Genomic DNA, 16,434 nt, shown 5'->3' with positions numbered 1-16,434 from the left:
ACCCACTAGATCCGCGTGTTCTCTCCCCCCTCTCTCTCCCCCCCTCTCTCTACCGCCCCCACCCCCTACACAGCAGTGTGCCGAATTCTTATTAGAGATATCATTACATGTTGTTCTTTAGACACTAGATCGCGTGTTGTGGCATCCTTGTAAGCGTTAACAACATTTTTATTGTGATGTATTTTGACAGCATCCAAGGAAAAGTTACTAATACGTAAAGTAAAAGAAGCAAGTCTACTCAGAAAAGGTTCTTTCAAGTCACTACAGGAATCTAGCAAACGATGGGACTATCAGTACTAGCAAAAATTATGTTTTTAAGAAAAGTGTGTTTAAATCGAGAGAACACTGATTGAAGAATGTAAAGTGGTTTCAGAAAACATAGCACAAGAAGTCAACTGTTGTGGAGAATGATTTTCCATGGCAAGACACATTAAAGTTTAATGGAATTGAAAGGTGGCATAATTTTATCAGCTTTTAACCCTTTACTTGTGACATTGTATTACAATGTTAGTACTGGTCCAGGGTGTTGGAAACACCTCAGTGGTTAAGAGCCTAGATAATGTTGTAGTGGAAAAAAATTGTTATAGTATTGAAGTCTTGAGCTCTTCCACAGGTTAATGCAATTTATATGCATTGGTAATATAAATTTAAACATTAACACCACAAATACAAATAAAAAATAGTAATATTTCCTTCTTGCCATGTTAGGTTGATAGATATCTGTTAATTCTGTCAAGCTTCAACATTTTCTACATTATATTGTTTCATTCCAAGCGATAAAAATATTCTTTCTCAAAACTAACATTAAATATTGTAATCATATGACATATACAAATTCTTATTGTGTGTTTCACTCACAAAACTTTCCCACATCTTTACTTATTGGGCACACTGTACATCTTCCTTTCTATTTCTTCCATCATCCACATTTCACTTTTTGAGCCTTGCTCTTTCTACTGAAGGTCCGTATTTTTCATCCTCTTGTGTTGTCTTCTCCACCACTTTCTGTTTTCTGGATTAGGGTAGGGATGTTACTGCTGCTTCCTGTGTATAACTGTTTGTATTAACAGAACTCTTGGTTCTTTAATCATGTTGTTGCCCTCAATCTTTCTGGTAAATATCATTTGAGCATGTATTCCAGAATATTGAAAAATATTGAACAGAATCGTGTTTTTCTTGATGTGAGGTAGGTGGTGCACATTTCATCCAGTGTGTCTGCTCCTGTTTTTGTGGAATTGTACATTGTGATAATTTCAGACTTTCTCTTTTCTGTGCTGTCATCTATTTTATTACCAAAGTGCATAGATGGAAGAAGCACCATGTTTTTGTTTTCTTTAGGCACTTAAGAGATGATTCTCAAGCCCTTTTGAAATCCAAATTATCTACTTTTAACTCCATATTCACAAATTCAGAAGGCAGTTGCTTCATTTTTACAAACAGTTCCAATGAAAGTATCTCCTTCTGCAGCTCTGCAGATAAGCCACAACTGGTAAAACAATTATCTGCCATTACATTACAGCCAGTCACATTAGTTGTCTCACTCAGTAGAATTATCTTACCTTACGGTGAGTTTGAAATGTCATTTGGTCCATCTAGCTGTTTCCCAACGTATATTGCCACAACGAGAGTGTACCGTGTCGTGGTATCACAGAACATTAGAATTTTCAGACCATACTTCGATGGCTTGCTTGGTATATCCTGGTGAAAATTAAGCTTCCCTCTGAAAGCAGTTAACTGTCATCCACAGTGGTGTATTCGGACACTGTGCAGTTCTTGTCACAGTTTGCTTGGAACAATTCAAATATCTTGCTAATAAGTGAAAGTTAATCTATTTTCTTTCTCTCTTGTGTGCTTTGAATGTCCTCAAACTATATGCATCTGAACAGGAACTAGTACAAACTCATTGTAGTGTGCAAAATACCCAGTTTTAAAACCAGTTGTGTATTATGGATTCTTTAGGTTCATATGTACAGATTTGTAAAAACCAAACAAAATAATCAGCAAAAGCCCTAATTTCAGCCACATCTGTAGCTTTGGCAGAATTCCCTGAAATACTTATGTGCACATTATTATATCCTCATGTTCTTTTTTTTTTTTTTTTCTAGATATAAACAAAAGCAAGTAGTCTGATAGAGAGGTGGCTTAGTGGTTAGCACACTGGACTCACCCCCCCCCCCCCCCCCCCCGCCCTTCCCGGGGGGCTTGCCACTCTTTGGCAGGTTTGCACTTGGTCACTACAGGGCCCCAGCCTTAGCAGCATCTTTTCCCTTCTGTGTTACAAGTCTATCATCTTGCTATTCTTTTTCACCTCTCCTGGGCAACATGTCTGGGGTGTTTTTGGGAAGGTTCCACATTGTCTGTAGCTGGCATAAGAATAGTCTCATCACTTTTTTGTTCCTTTCTTCATTCACCTTCTATCATCCTCTGCTTCGGCATTTGATGCTCCTATTTCTTTCCTTCCTGCCTGTGTGCTCCTGAAAAGGGTGGCTCACATGTCTGACAAGTAACAGCTGACTGGGTAACATGTAATTCCTAGCCCTAGATAAACAGATAGTGTTCACACATAGCCCCTAGTACAGGTCAAGCCCAGGGAAGGATGATTGCCTGAGTTGCTACCTTATCAAATTGCTGATTGGTCCCTCTTTCAGGTGTTTGGGAGGTGTGAGCTGAGTTTTGAACAATCATCTTAAGGCAGGTGCACACCCTTGTGAAGGTGACTCCCAGTTGGAAGGAGCATGCCATTGGAGGCGCTGGCAATCATGGGGGATTTTCTAGCAGTGAGCCAATCAGGTTCACAATCAGCATCTACAAAAAATAAACAGAATGAGGCTAAAGATTCAAGACCCTTTCAGCCAGCTGCACCACGGTGCCTTGTGGTTTCACGTACTGAAGATGGTCTGTCCTTCGTGACAGTAAATCCGTTTATTATTCAGAAAGAAGTTGATGCAGTTGCCAGCTTTGTGAAATCCTGCTCTCGTTTACGAAATGGCACTTTGATTTTGGAGACTACTACTGATTCTCAAGCACAACTTCTTGCCGCTTCACTTCTCCACAGCTATCCTGTTCATGTTGAGGCCCATAGAATTCTGAACTCTACCTCTGGTATTATTTACACTAGGCTGCCTGACAGTCTGACCGAGGCCAAAATCCAAGCGTATCACTCTGATCAGGGTGTCATTGCCATCCATCGGGTAATGAAAAAGGTAGATGCCTCTCCTTAGTGCCCACATGCACTCTTTTTTTCCCGCCTTTGATAGAGTGGTTCTTCCATCCCAAATCAGAGCAGGCTATGAAGTTATCACAGTCCGACCATACATTCCGAACCAGATGTACTCCTACCAGTGTCATCGTTTCAACATCACTGGAATGTCTTTTTGACATCTACCAAATGTGTTCGTGTGGCAGGGATGCACACGAGGGCAATTGTCCGCCTCCTCCTCCCCGCTGTATCAACTGCAATGTCGACCATGTTGCCGCCTTTCGAGATTGTCCCATGTATCTCAATGAGCAAGCTGTCCAGGAGATCAGGGTAAAGGAAAAAGTTTCTTACTCAATCACTTGCAAGTTATTGGCTAGTCGCAAACCCTGCTCTCCCATCTGGCACTTATGTGTGCACAATGTCGTCACGTTCTCTGGAAAAGCAAAAGAGCTAGCTGGATTTCTTTCAAAGGTTATTTTAATATCTTTTACCCATCCTCTGTCATGTGGGCCAAACTCACAGTTCTCTGGGACCAAGATCCATTCCCCAATTTTCAGCCTGACAGTAGCAAACGATGTCATAGTGGACCCAATTGCTATCTCCAACATCTTGGGCCGCTATTTTGTGGAAATTTCGAGCTCTTCCCACTATCACCCTGCCTTCCTTCATCGGAAACGATCAGATGCGGCTTGGGCGACACCCTTCTCTTCTCAGAATAATGAGTGCTACAATGCTGTCTTTTCTATGAGGGATCTAGATCATGCTCCCACTTCATCCTGATCATCTGCCACAGGGCCATATGCTGTTCACATTCAGATGTAGCAGCACCTTTCTCTTGAGGTTCCCAGGGGACACTGCGGTGTAGTAGGCACCTTCAGTGCCAGGCAGGAGGCTTGGGTGCTTCTGTGAAGTTGAGAGCTGTGCTGCCGGTAGCGTAGCTACTGGCAGGGTCACCCAAGCCAGATTGGTCTCAACTGAGGAGCCAGACAAAGTGTGTCCCACAACATTGAGACGGGGGGGGGGGGGGGGGGGGGGCTCTAGAGGCATAGTGAAGCCAGCTTCCCTAGAGGAGTAAACCTAATACAAATCCTGGTCCCCCAAGTTGGGGATTGGGTTCTAGGCTAACACCCTCTTCCTGCAAAAATAAGGTAACGTTATGAAAACCCAAAGAGCAGAAGCCTGATGGATTATATGGACGGCGACATGGCACGGATCTTGGACAACGAATGGTTAAAAAGTTGAAAACTGACCTTTGAATTTGCACCTGGAATGTTTGATCTTTATATAGCCCAGGATCTCCAAAGAAGTTATTAGACAAGCAGGGGAAGCTCAAGGAGAGCATTATTGCCATCCAAGAAATTTGATGGCCAAGGAGTGGAGTACTGGAAAAGAAAGAGGGCTATATGTTCTATAGCTGTGATAACAGATGAGTTTGGCGCAGGTTTCCTTGTTCAGAGATCTGAAACATTTGGTGACGAATTTTACACCCATTAATCCAAGGATCTCAGTAATTAGAATTAAAGGAAGATTCTTTAACTATATTATAATTATTGGGCAAGCACCAACAGAAGAATCTATTGAAGATCTAAAACATGATTTCCATGATGCCCTTGATTAAGCTTATGGTAAGTGTCCAGGGAAATGACATCAAGATGGTGCTGGGCGATTTTAATGCACAACTTGGAAGAGAAGACATTGTCCAGCATGTAATTGGAGCCCATAGTAAACATTTATCAACTAATGATAATGGAATAAGATTGAGCATCTTCCCAGCCTCCCGGAATATGATAGTGGAATATACCAGATTTCCCCACAAGGAGATACACTAGGGCAAGTGGAAGTCACCTGATGGTAGAACCATTAATCATATTGATCATGTACTGATAGACTGGAGGCACAAAACTAACTTTTTGGCTGTTCAAAACTTTTGTGGCCACAATGTGGATTCAGATCATTTTCCTGTAATGGCCAAGATGAGAGCAAGGATATTAAATACTCATAAAGAAATACATACTAGAAAAGAACAGTACAATATTGCAGCACTGCAATTAACAGAAACTTACGAATCGTACTGTCAGAAAGTTTCTCAGGGTGTAGAACAAGAACAAAGAACATTGCGAGACAGTAATGACATAGAACAAAAATGGCTGACTATATAAAGAGCTACAGACATTTCAGCTAAGGAAACACTAGGGATGGAAAGAAAATCAACAAGGCCGACATGGTTTGAAGAAGAGTGTAAAAGAGTGACTGGAGAAAAGAACACTGCATACCAAAAGACATTAGAGGCGAACTGCACAAGAAGCTTGTCAGAGGATTATCAAGAGAAAAGTAGGAGTGAAAAGACGACACACAGCCTAAAAAAAGGAATGGACTAAGGCTGAAATAGAATGTATGAGTGTGTCCAAGAAGAAGAATGAAACAAGGAAGTTCTGTATAAAAGTAAATAATGCTAGAAGACAATTTGCTCCAATAACCAGCTTGATTAGAGATGAAGAAAGAAACATAATAAGTGAGAGTAAACAGACTCTGGAAAGATGGCGAAGATACTTTAATGACCTGATGAATCAAGAGACAGAACAAGCAAAGGATACCTCTAATGATTGTGAAAAAGGATTGGATGATGAACAGCCACTGGATGGCCTAGGGTTAGAGGATGTTAAAATAGTTTTAAGGAAACTGAAGAATAACTAGGTCCCCGGCACTGATAGCATTCCTGCAAAATTGTTAAAATGTGGAGGAGCAACATTAGAGCAGTCTCTATTTGACCTTATCACTCTCATATGGGAACAGGAAAGGATACCAGATGAATGGAATGAAATAATATTATGTTCCATACATAAAAAGGGCTTCTGAATGGAGTGTAGAAACCACTGTGGAATCACCCTCTTGAACCTGGGATAAAAAGTGTTACCTAATATTATTTTTGATTGACTACTCGCACAGGTGGATAAAGAAATTGGAATATACCAAAGTGGATTTCGACGAGGAAGGTCAGCAATAGACCAGATTTTCAACCTGCGCAAAATTTTGGAGAAAACTGTCGAATATAGAACTGGAACACATCACCTCATTATTGACCTTAATGCTGCATACGACAGCATCAATAGAAATCAGTTGTTTCATGTCTAACAGGAGATGAGGATACATGGAAAGCTCCTGAGAATGATTAAAATGATGATGTCTGAAGTAAGAAGCTACATTTGAGTTTGAGGAAATTACTCAGACCCCCTGGAAATAAAAAAATCAGCTACGTCAAGGAGATGCATTAGCATGCTTATTATTTAATGTAGCACTTGAGAAGGTGATTAGGGAAGCAGGCATACAGACCAGGGGCACCATCTTGTACAAGTCAGTGCAGATTTTAGCATATGCAGATCACGTAGCCATCATAACATGGACAGTACCAGCACTGAAAGAAGCTTTTACAGCCTTAAGTCAATCAAGTGAGAAGCTGGGTCTTATGATAAATGAAGATAAAACTAAATACAGGGCCTTTGGAAAAGCACGTCAATCGACTATGCTGTCAACTTTAAGCATGAATGGGTACACATTTGAAAGAGTTGATAGCTTCAAGTATGTTGGTTCCACAGTCATTTGCTTCAAGGACATATCAACTGAAATTAGGATTAGGCTGATATCAGCAAATAAGGCATATTCTGCCTTGAGTAATTTATTCCAGTCAAGACTTTTCAGATGACCAACAAAATTCACTGTTTATAAAAACCTTGTTAGACCAGTTATCACTTATGCTTTGGAAACATGGCCCTTGACGGAAACCAATGCCAGGCTGCTCGACAGATTTGAGAGTAAAGTTTTGAGAATTGGTCCTGTGTATGACAGAGAACAATGGAGAAAAAGGTAAAATGCAGAATTGTACACTATAAATGCCAATGCTCCTGTAATAAAAATCACATAATCAGGAAAGATAAGATGGGCAGGTCATGTGGCAAGTTCGGAGGAGACTGAGGTGATGAAGATTCTCTTTGGTAATCCAAGAGGACAAAGAGGGAGGGGTCGACCTTGAGCAAGATGGCTGGATGGAGTGGAAGGAGACCTACGGAAGCTCAGATGCAGAAACTGGAGGAGAATAGCACGTGACTGAGATGTATGATGGAAGCTTGTTGAGAAGGCCAAGCTTCATCATGGACTGTAGCGCGAAGAAGAAGAAGAAGAAGAAGATGATCTCACTTCATCCCAATCCTCTGCCCCAGGGCCACACACTGTTCACATTCAGATTTTGCAGTACCTTCTCTTACGGGCAAGCACTTTCTGCTTAATACGTACAACCGCATCTAGGGAGAGGGCAGGTTTCCTCAATGCTGGCGTGAAGCCACTCAAAATGTTCAAATGTGTGTGAAATCTTATGAGACTTAACTGCTAAGGTCATCAGTCCCTAAGCTTACACACTACTTAACCTAAATTATCCTAAGGACACACACGCACGCACACACACACCCATGCCCGAGGGAGGACTTGAACCTCCACCAGGACCAGCCGCACTGTCCATAACTGCAGCGCCTTAGACCGCTCGGCTAATCCTGCGCGGCCGTGAAGCTACTGTCATACCTACACCTAAGCCTGCCTTGTAGCTACCAACCAATATCTCTCACCAGCTGTTTTTGCAAGGTGATGGAATGTATGATTCATGCCTGGCTGGTGTGGTGGCTCGAGTCTCTCAATTGACTAACCACTGCACAGTGTGGATTTAGTGTGCCATTCTGCGGTTGACCGTCTTGTCACTTTGTCCGCACATGCCATGAATGATTTTCTGTGGAAATCCCAGACTGTGGCCATGTTTTTTGCTTTTGAGAAAGCCTACAACACCTGGTGGAGGACTGGTCTCCTCTGTACTCTCTACACGTGGGGCTTCTTTGGCTGCCTGCCCCATTTCCTTGAGGAATATTTAAAAGACCGAGTTTTCAAGGTCCATGTCGGTTCTGCCTTGTCGAACACCTTTATCCAGGAAAACTGTGCGCCTCAGAGTTCCGTCCTAAGCCTCATTTTCTTTGCTGTCGCCATAACCCTATAACGTTCTCTCTCCTGCCGGGCGTCTCTGGCTCCCTTTTTGTTGGCGATATTGCCATCTATTGCAGTTCTCCATGGATCTGTCTCATTGAATAGTGTCTTCAGTGATGTCTCGATTGTCTTTCCTTGTGGGCATTGACAGTGGCTTTCGTTTTCCCACTGACAAAATCATTTGTAAGAATTTCTGGTGGCATAGTTTGTTTCTCCCACCATCTTTACATCTTGGGCCTGTTGTTCTTCTATTCATTGAAGCTATGAAATTCGTGGGGCTCATGCTCAATAGGAAACACTCTTGGTCCTCCTATGTGTTTTACCTGGGAGCATGCAGTATGCAGCCCGTAAATATCCAAATGTCTTAAATGGTACTTCCTGGGGTACCTCCTCAGTTTGTACTGGTCCCTTGTCCGTTCGAAACTAGACTATGGGTGCTTTGTTTATGCATCTGCACATCCGTCCCTCTTACACCATTTCACCCCTATCCACCATCATGGTATCCATTTGGCCACTGGCACTTTTTACATTAGCGTGGTTGAGTGTCTGTATGCCAAAGCTACGAAACTACCACTGTATTACGCCGTGACCACCTCAGCAGGCATGCAAGCTGTTTGTCTGTCATGTGTGGCCAGCCATCTTGTGCCTCCTTCTTCAATGACTCCTTTGATCTCCAGTATGGGGTGCATCCCTCTTCTGTTACATCCTTGGAGTTTGCTTTCAGCTCTTGCTCCAGCAGTTTAACTTCAAGCTGGGTCAATCCATATGAAGTGAAGTGGTTCAGTGTTGGTTGCTTGACTATTTTTAAATATTTTAATTTTTTTATATGTGATTGCCCTATATTTCAGAAGTTCAAAAGAGTATTTTAAAATAATTTATCTTGCACCTTTACTGGATGGCGGCCATTTTTATTTGTAGGCATGGCGACTATTTTTCAGTCTGGAGACATTAGCGAAAATTTGAATATCTCTGCACTGGGTTAAGTTACAACATTGCAATTGACATTGTTTTTAGAAAAGTGTCCTCTACAACATTGACCATTACATAAAATATCCTACATTCAAAAATAACCAGTCAAAATGACCTCCAAATTTTGGTATCCAAATTTTCAAAAATCCACTTTTTAGACCCAAAAATAACAAACAAGGAATGGTTTATGAGAGTCTGTTTTTTTCTTTTAGTTAGATATCGTACACTACTAGCCTCATAAAAAGCAAGAATACCTAAAAATATTTCCTAAATTTTTTATGAATTTTTGAAATTTGAAAACTTTCATTTTTGTAAAGTTTGAGGTTAGTTGTCTCAGTTGGGATTGAATATAAAAATATTATTTTTGCACAGTTTGTACATCTATATGATAGCATGTACTGAAAATTTCAACATTGATATCTGACTGTGAACAAAGATATGAATTTTTGAAAAGGAGGAGATAATTCACATTACTCTACAACTGATCTTATGGCTGTTGCCTGTTTAAATGGTTTATTGTTTCATTGTAATAAATTTAACTGTGCCATATATTTAGTTAACACTATTACCCAATATTTGTTCAGTTTATGTTTAGTAATGCGATATTAAACAATAGGAGCTTTTGCTTTTGTTATATAGTAATAAAAATGCTCATTTATGTATACGTTTGTCAGTGAAGAAGTACATTATTGCTGGGTGTGGCACTGTTGTAGTCAGTTTGTTCCAAAACCTCTGTTAGAGTGGATGTACATACTTCGAGAATGTAGAATGTGTTATGTGCTTTGTTCTGTGTGTAATTTGTAATTAATTTTGAGAGATTAACTGGAATGCAATAACAAGGATGAACAGTGCTCTGTTGGAGAGATAGCAAGTGAAGTGTGTCACAATACAGTTTATGGTTCAGTTTCAAAAAACTTGAAAAATGTCAATGACTTTGATGGAGTTAGACGAACTTTGTTTAAATTTCGAGTAAGTTCTTCTGTAACATCAGTGTGTATCATGTTGTTGTTGTTGTTGTTGTTGTTGTTGTCTTCAGTCCTGAGACTGGTTTGATGGAGCTCTCCATGCTACCCTACCCTGTGCAAGCTTCTTCATGTCCCAATACCTATTTCAACCTACATCCTTCTGATCTGCTTTAATGTATTCATCTCTTGGTCTCTCTTTACGATTTTTACCCTCCACGCTGCCCTCCAATACTAAATTGGTCTTCCCTTGATGCCTCAGAACATGTCCTACTAACCGATCCCTTCTTCTAGTCAAGTTGTGCCACAAACTCCTCTTCTCCCCAATTCTATTCAATACCTTTTCATTAGTTATGTGATCTACCCATCTAATATTCAGCATTCTTGTGTAGCACCACATTTCGGAAGCTTCTATTTTCTTCCTGTCCAAACTACTTATCGTCCACGTTTCACTTCCATACATGGCTACACTCCATACAAATACTTTCAGAAACAACTTCCTGACACTTAAATCTATACTCGATGTTAACAAATTTCTCTTCTTCAGAAAAGCCATTGCCAGTCTACATTCTATATCCTCTCTACTTCGACCATCATCAGTTATTTTGCTCCCCAAATAGCAAAACTCCTTTACTACTTTAAGTGTCTCATTTCCTAATCTAATTCCCTCAGCATCACCCGACTTAATTCGACTACATTCCTTTATCCTCGTTTTGCTTTTGTTGATGTTAATCTTCTATCCTCCGTTCAAGACACTGTCCATTCCGTTTAGCTGCCCTTGCAGGCCCTTGGCTGTCTCTGACAGTATTACAATTTCATCAGCGAACCTCCCAAGTTTTTAATTCTTCTCCATGGATTTTAATTCCTACTCTGAATTTTTCTTTTGTTTCCTTTACTGCTTGCTCAATATACAGATCGAATAACATCGGGGGGAGGCTACAACCCTGTCTCACTCCCTTCCCAACCACTGCTTCCCTTTCATGTCCCTTGACTCTTTAACTGCCATCTGGTTTCTGTACAAACTGTAATAAGCCTTTTGCTCCATGTATTTTACCCCTGCCACCTTCATAATTTAAAAGAGAGTAATCCAGACAACATTGTCAAACACTTTCTCCGAGTCAAAAAATGCTAGAAATGTAGGTTTGCCTTTCCTTAATCTTTCTTCTAAGATAAGTCGTAGGGTTAGTATTGCCTCATGTGTTCCAATATTTCTATGGAATCCAAACTGATCTTCCCCAAGGTCAGCTTCTAGGAGTTTTTCCATTCGCCTGTAAAGGATTTGCGTTAGTATTTTGCAGCCGTGGTTTATTAAACTGATAGTTCGGTAATTTTCACTTCTGTCAACACCTGCTTTCTTTGGTATTGGGATTATTATATTCTTCTTGAAGTCTGAGGGTATTTTGCCTGTCTCATATATCTTGCTCACCAGATGGTAGAGTTTTGTAAGGACTGGCTCTCCCTAGGCTGTCAGTAAGTTCTAATGGAATGTTGTCTACTCCTGGGGCCTTGTTTTGACTCAGGTCTTTCAGTGCTCTGTCAATTTCTTCACACAGTACCATATCTCCCATTTCATCTTCATCCTCTTCCATTTCCATAATATTGTCCTCAAGTACATTGCCCTTGCATAGACCCTCTATATATTCCTTCCACCTTTCTGCTTTCACTTCTTTGCTTAGAATTTCCATCTGAGCTCTTGATATTCATAAAAGTGGTTCTCTTATCTCCAAAGGTCTCTTTAATTTTCCTGTAGGCAGTATCTATCTTACCCCTAGTGAGATAAGCCTCTACATCCTTACCTTTGTCCTCTAGCCATCCCTGCTTAGCCATTTTGCACTTCCTGTTGATCTCATTTTTGAGAAGTTTGTATTCCTTTTTGCCTGCTTCATTTACTGCATTTTATTTTTTCTCCTTTCATCAATTAAATTCAATATTTCTTCTGTTACCCAAGGATTTCTAGTAGCCTCCGTCTTTTTACCTTCTTGATCCTCTGCTGCCTTCACTACTTCATCCCTCAAAGCTACCCATTCTTCTTCTACTGTATTTCTTTTGCCCATTCTTGTCAATTGTTCCCTTATGCTCTCCCTGAAACTCTGTACAACCTCTGGTTTAGTCAGTTTATCCAGGTCCCATCTCCTTAAATTCTCACCTTTGTGCAGTTTCTTCAGTTTTAATCTACAGTTCATAACCAGTAGATTGTGGTCAGAGTCCACATCTGCCTCTGAAAATGTCTTAAAATTTTAAAAAAAATTATGGCTGTAGTTTCCCCTTTCTTTCAGCCATTCGCAGTACCAGCACAGCAAGGCTGTTTTGGTTATTGTTACAGGGCCAGATCAGTCAATCATCTAGACTGTTGCCCCTGCAACTACTGAAAAGGCTGCTGCCCCTCTTCAGGAACTATATGTTTGTCTGGCCTCTCGACAGATAACCCTTCGTTGTGGTTGTACCTATGGTACGGTTATCTGTGTCGTTGAGGCACTCAAGCCTTCCCACCGACGGCAAGGTCCGTGGTTCATGGGGGGGGGGGGGGGGGGGGGTAGTATCATGAGAAGAAATATTTGGAAGAAAGTGCTGTGATCCACTTACAGTTCGTAAAAATTCTATTACTAAAGGTTCGAGAGAATTTTGAAGATTCGTCTTTCTTATGTAAGAGTGAAACAGCTTCCCAAGTGAAACATAATGTGATTCCTGGAAATTCCCTGTGCCCAACTTGTTACTCAAAAATATTTGTTGTGAATCCAGAATCATTTAACCTTGTTAATGACATTTATATTCCTAATGAGGAAGCTGTTAGCATATTGGATTTTGCTTTTTGTGAGTTATATGTATTTCCTGCTTCGAAAATAATAAAATTAAGTAGCAGAAGAATAAAAGCAGCTATTGAAAATAAGATACAACAAACTTCAGACAAAATTAGAAAAGACTTGGAATTGTGCTGTAATAATAAATATATCAATTTTATTTCTAAAGAAGAAGAAGAAGAAGAAGAAGAAGAAGAAGAAGAAGAAGAAGAAGAAATCTTACCACCAGCATCATCTGACACTGAATAATTGAGGTTAATAGAGAAATTAAATGTTCAGTGACATCTAAAGAGGAAAAAGTTTAAATTTTAAGTGTGCTCCCTGACTCATGGTCAAGATAAAACATAGTTCATGAATGCAACATATCTCATTGTTTGGTTCAACTAACTGGAAAATTAGTGAATGAGCAAGGCATTCTTCCAGTTTTAGGAAAGAAGTAGTAGGACTAGGTATAAGTGAAGAAACAATTAAAAAGATCCAACAGTTTTTTGAAGAAGATGAAAACAGTAGAATGTGCCCAGGTTGCAAAGATAGCAAAAGAGTTGTTATAGAGTTAAAGTAACAAAGCGGAAACAACTAGTGCTGTCAAATTTAAAAGAACTGTATGTAGCTTCCAATAATTCTCATCCTGAATGTAAAATTGAAGGTAAAAATTTTGTGACCTCTGCCCTAAGTGGTGCATTTTGTTTGGATCCTCAGGGACACAATCCGTATGTGTTTGTTTATATCATCAAAATGTCAAACTGGTGATTGCAGGTGCAAAACTCGGTGATCTCAACTAAGAGTTACTAGATTTGATGATCTGTGACACTAACAGTTAAGACTGCATGGTGAGTTTGTGTAATAAACACCCTGGTAAGGAAAACTTTATTGAATTGTTTCACGATTATGATGAGGAAATGCCAGACAGTATTACCTTCAAACAGTGAGTCACAACTGAGAGGGCAGAAATCATAACAGTGGTTAAATCTCAGGAAAAGTACTTGGAATCTTTAATTGATAACTTACAAAAACTCAAAAGCCACCACCATGTTCCTAAAATCGAAAGTAAGTTTTTGAAGGACAAAAAAGCACAACTTCATGAAACTGAATGAATAGTGCTAGCTGATTTTGCAGAAAACTTTACATTTGTGATTCAGGATGCAATACAAGGGTATCACTGGGTCAGTGACCAGGCAACAGTACATCCATTTATTCTCTACTGTACAAATGAGAATGATTAAGTTTGCAGTTCTTCAACTTGAATTCTTAGCGACTACTTGGAGCACAACACTTTGGCTGTACATGTGTTTCAAAAGTATGTAATAAATTACATAAAAGTGAATTTTCCCAATGTGAGAAGCTGATATACTTTTTATATGGAAGTAATAGTCAGTATAAGAACAAAAAGAATTTTTCAAATCTGTGCAGCCACAAAGTAGACTTTGAGTTGGAGGCTGAATGACACTTTTGCATCTCTCCATGACAAAAATGCATGTTGTGGAGTAGGAGGAACAACAAAACAGGAAGTAATTGAAGCCAGCCTACAAAGACCAACCAAAGACAATTCTCACAGCACAGGACATGTATGTCTTTGCAAGGATAATATTAAAGGCATTACTTATTTTCTGATGAAGAAAGAAGTGGTTCTGCAACTGAAAACAACACTTCAAACCAGATTTGAAATCTGTATAGCAATAACAGGAAAAAGGCATTTCCATATATTCTTTGGCATTGCAGAAAACTTTTGATGCTATGTAGCATCAGAAACAGAAATTTATGAGGATCATTGTTTCAGCAAAATTACATCTGTCTTTAACATTGAATGACGCTGTGGTGTGTGTGTGTGTGTGTGTGTGTGTGTGTGTGTGTGTGGTGGACAGTGATGGCTTGCAGAGGTTGAAAGGATAAGCTTAAAAAACAATGCATTTTTTCCCCCCACCCTGTTGACCCAAGAACATCATTCAAGAAATCTACTTGTGTCAATGTTTGGATACCAATGAAAAATGTTTTAAGGAAACTGTGTCAGTGCTTGAACTTATCACAGCAACTGGGAGGTCTTATTCTATGTCATAGGGGCTGTCGGAAGAAATAAATATTCCTAACATTCACCACCATGTTTAGGAACAGTCGCATCTCAAAGGATGTTGATTGAAAATATTTATTTTAAGTGTCAAAATAATATAAATGTTAATTTTAGTTGTTTTTCCACCTTTTGTATATAATTCAGTACCTTATGTAAATAATAATTGATTATATCCCTTCAATATCACACATGAATAGGCAACAGCCACAATATCAGTTGTAGAGTAATGTGAATTATCTCCTCATTTTCAAAAATTCATATCTTTGTTCACAGTCAGATATCAATGTTGAAATTTTAACAGTATGTTGCTATCATATAGGTGTAGAAACTGTGCAAAAATCATTTTTTTTATTCAGTCCCACCTGAGATAACTAACACCAAAGTTCAAAAAATGAAAGTTTTCAAATTTCAAAAATTCATAAATTAGGAAACCACTTGTAAGTGTTCTTGCTCTATATGAGTCTAGTAGTGTATGATATCTAACTATAGGAAAAAATATTCTCTCATAAATCACTTTGTTTTTCAATTTTGGGCCTAAAAAGTGGAGTTTTGAAAATTTAGATACCTAATTTTGAAGGTCATTTTGATTGGTTATTTTTGAATTTAGGGTATTTTCTGTAATAGTCAATGTTGTAGAGGACACTTTTCTAAAAACAATAATGTCAATTGCAATGTTGTAACTTAAACTAGTGCAGAGATATTCATATTTTTGCTAACGTTTCTAAACTGAAATGCCATCGTGCTCAGACAATCGAAAATGGCTGCCATTCAGTAAAGGTGTAAGGTAATTTTTTTAAAAAACTGTTTTGAACTTCTCAATTATAGGGTAATCACATATAAAAAATTAAAATATTAAAAAATTGTCAAGCAACCAACTTAATTTTTATTGTACCACTTCATGTGGATTGACCCAGCTATGTGCAAGTTTCCTGGTGGGTGTCAACCCTTCACCACCTCCACTTTGTGCGATGGCCCGTGTTCACCCTTGGTCTTCATTCGCTTCCTAAGGAGACTACTCCAATCTTCCTCTATTGCCTTAAGTTTCACGACCTTTGCATGGTACTTCACAATAGTACCTTTGTGTACACTGATGGTTCTTGGTTTGACCTTGGTGTCGGTTGTGCCTTCATCATTGGCGCTGACATTTTTTGGTATTGGCTTCCAGCACACTGCTTAGTGTTTACACAGTGTTCTTCACCCCGTATCAGGTTACGGGGTACATCCAGCGACACAGCCTTTTCAATTTGTGTCCTCTGCTCAGACACACTCAGCGCCTTTCAAAGCCCCTGTCCACTGTACACCACCTATTCCTTAGTGCAATGTGTCCAGGAAAACTGTCACTTACTCTTGATGGAGCCACTGTGATGTTTATGTGGGTTACTGGTCATGTCAGTCTGTCAGGAAACTAGACTGCTGATCTTG

The 16,434-nt window shown here is 39.6% G+C and overlaps 1 protein-coding gene across 1 annotated transcript in view; it reads left to right on the top strand.

Annotated features, from left to right (window-relative positions):
* LOC126268112 (F-box/WD repeat-containing protein 7-like) overlaps positions 1-16,434 on the top strand; it is a 128,191-nt gene that overhangs the window by 44,632 nt on the left and 67,125 nt on the right. The gene's annotated exons all lie outside the window — the stretch shown is intronic.

The sequence above is a fragment of the Schistocerca gregaria genome, chromosome 4 (genome assembly GCF_023897955.1).
Source record: "Schistocerca gregaria isolate iqSchGreg1 chromosome 4, iqSchGreg1.2, whole genome shotgun sequence".
Lineage (NCBI taxonomy): Eukaryota > Metazoa > Arthropoda > Insecta > Orthoptera > Acrididae > Schistocerca > Schistocerca gregaria.
Note: the sequence above shows the minus strand (reverse complement) of the source record. Positions and strands in the feature narration are given on the sequence as shown.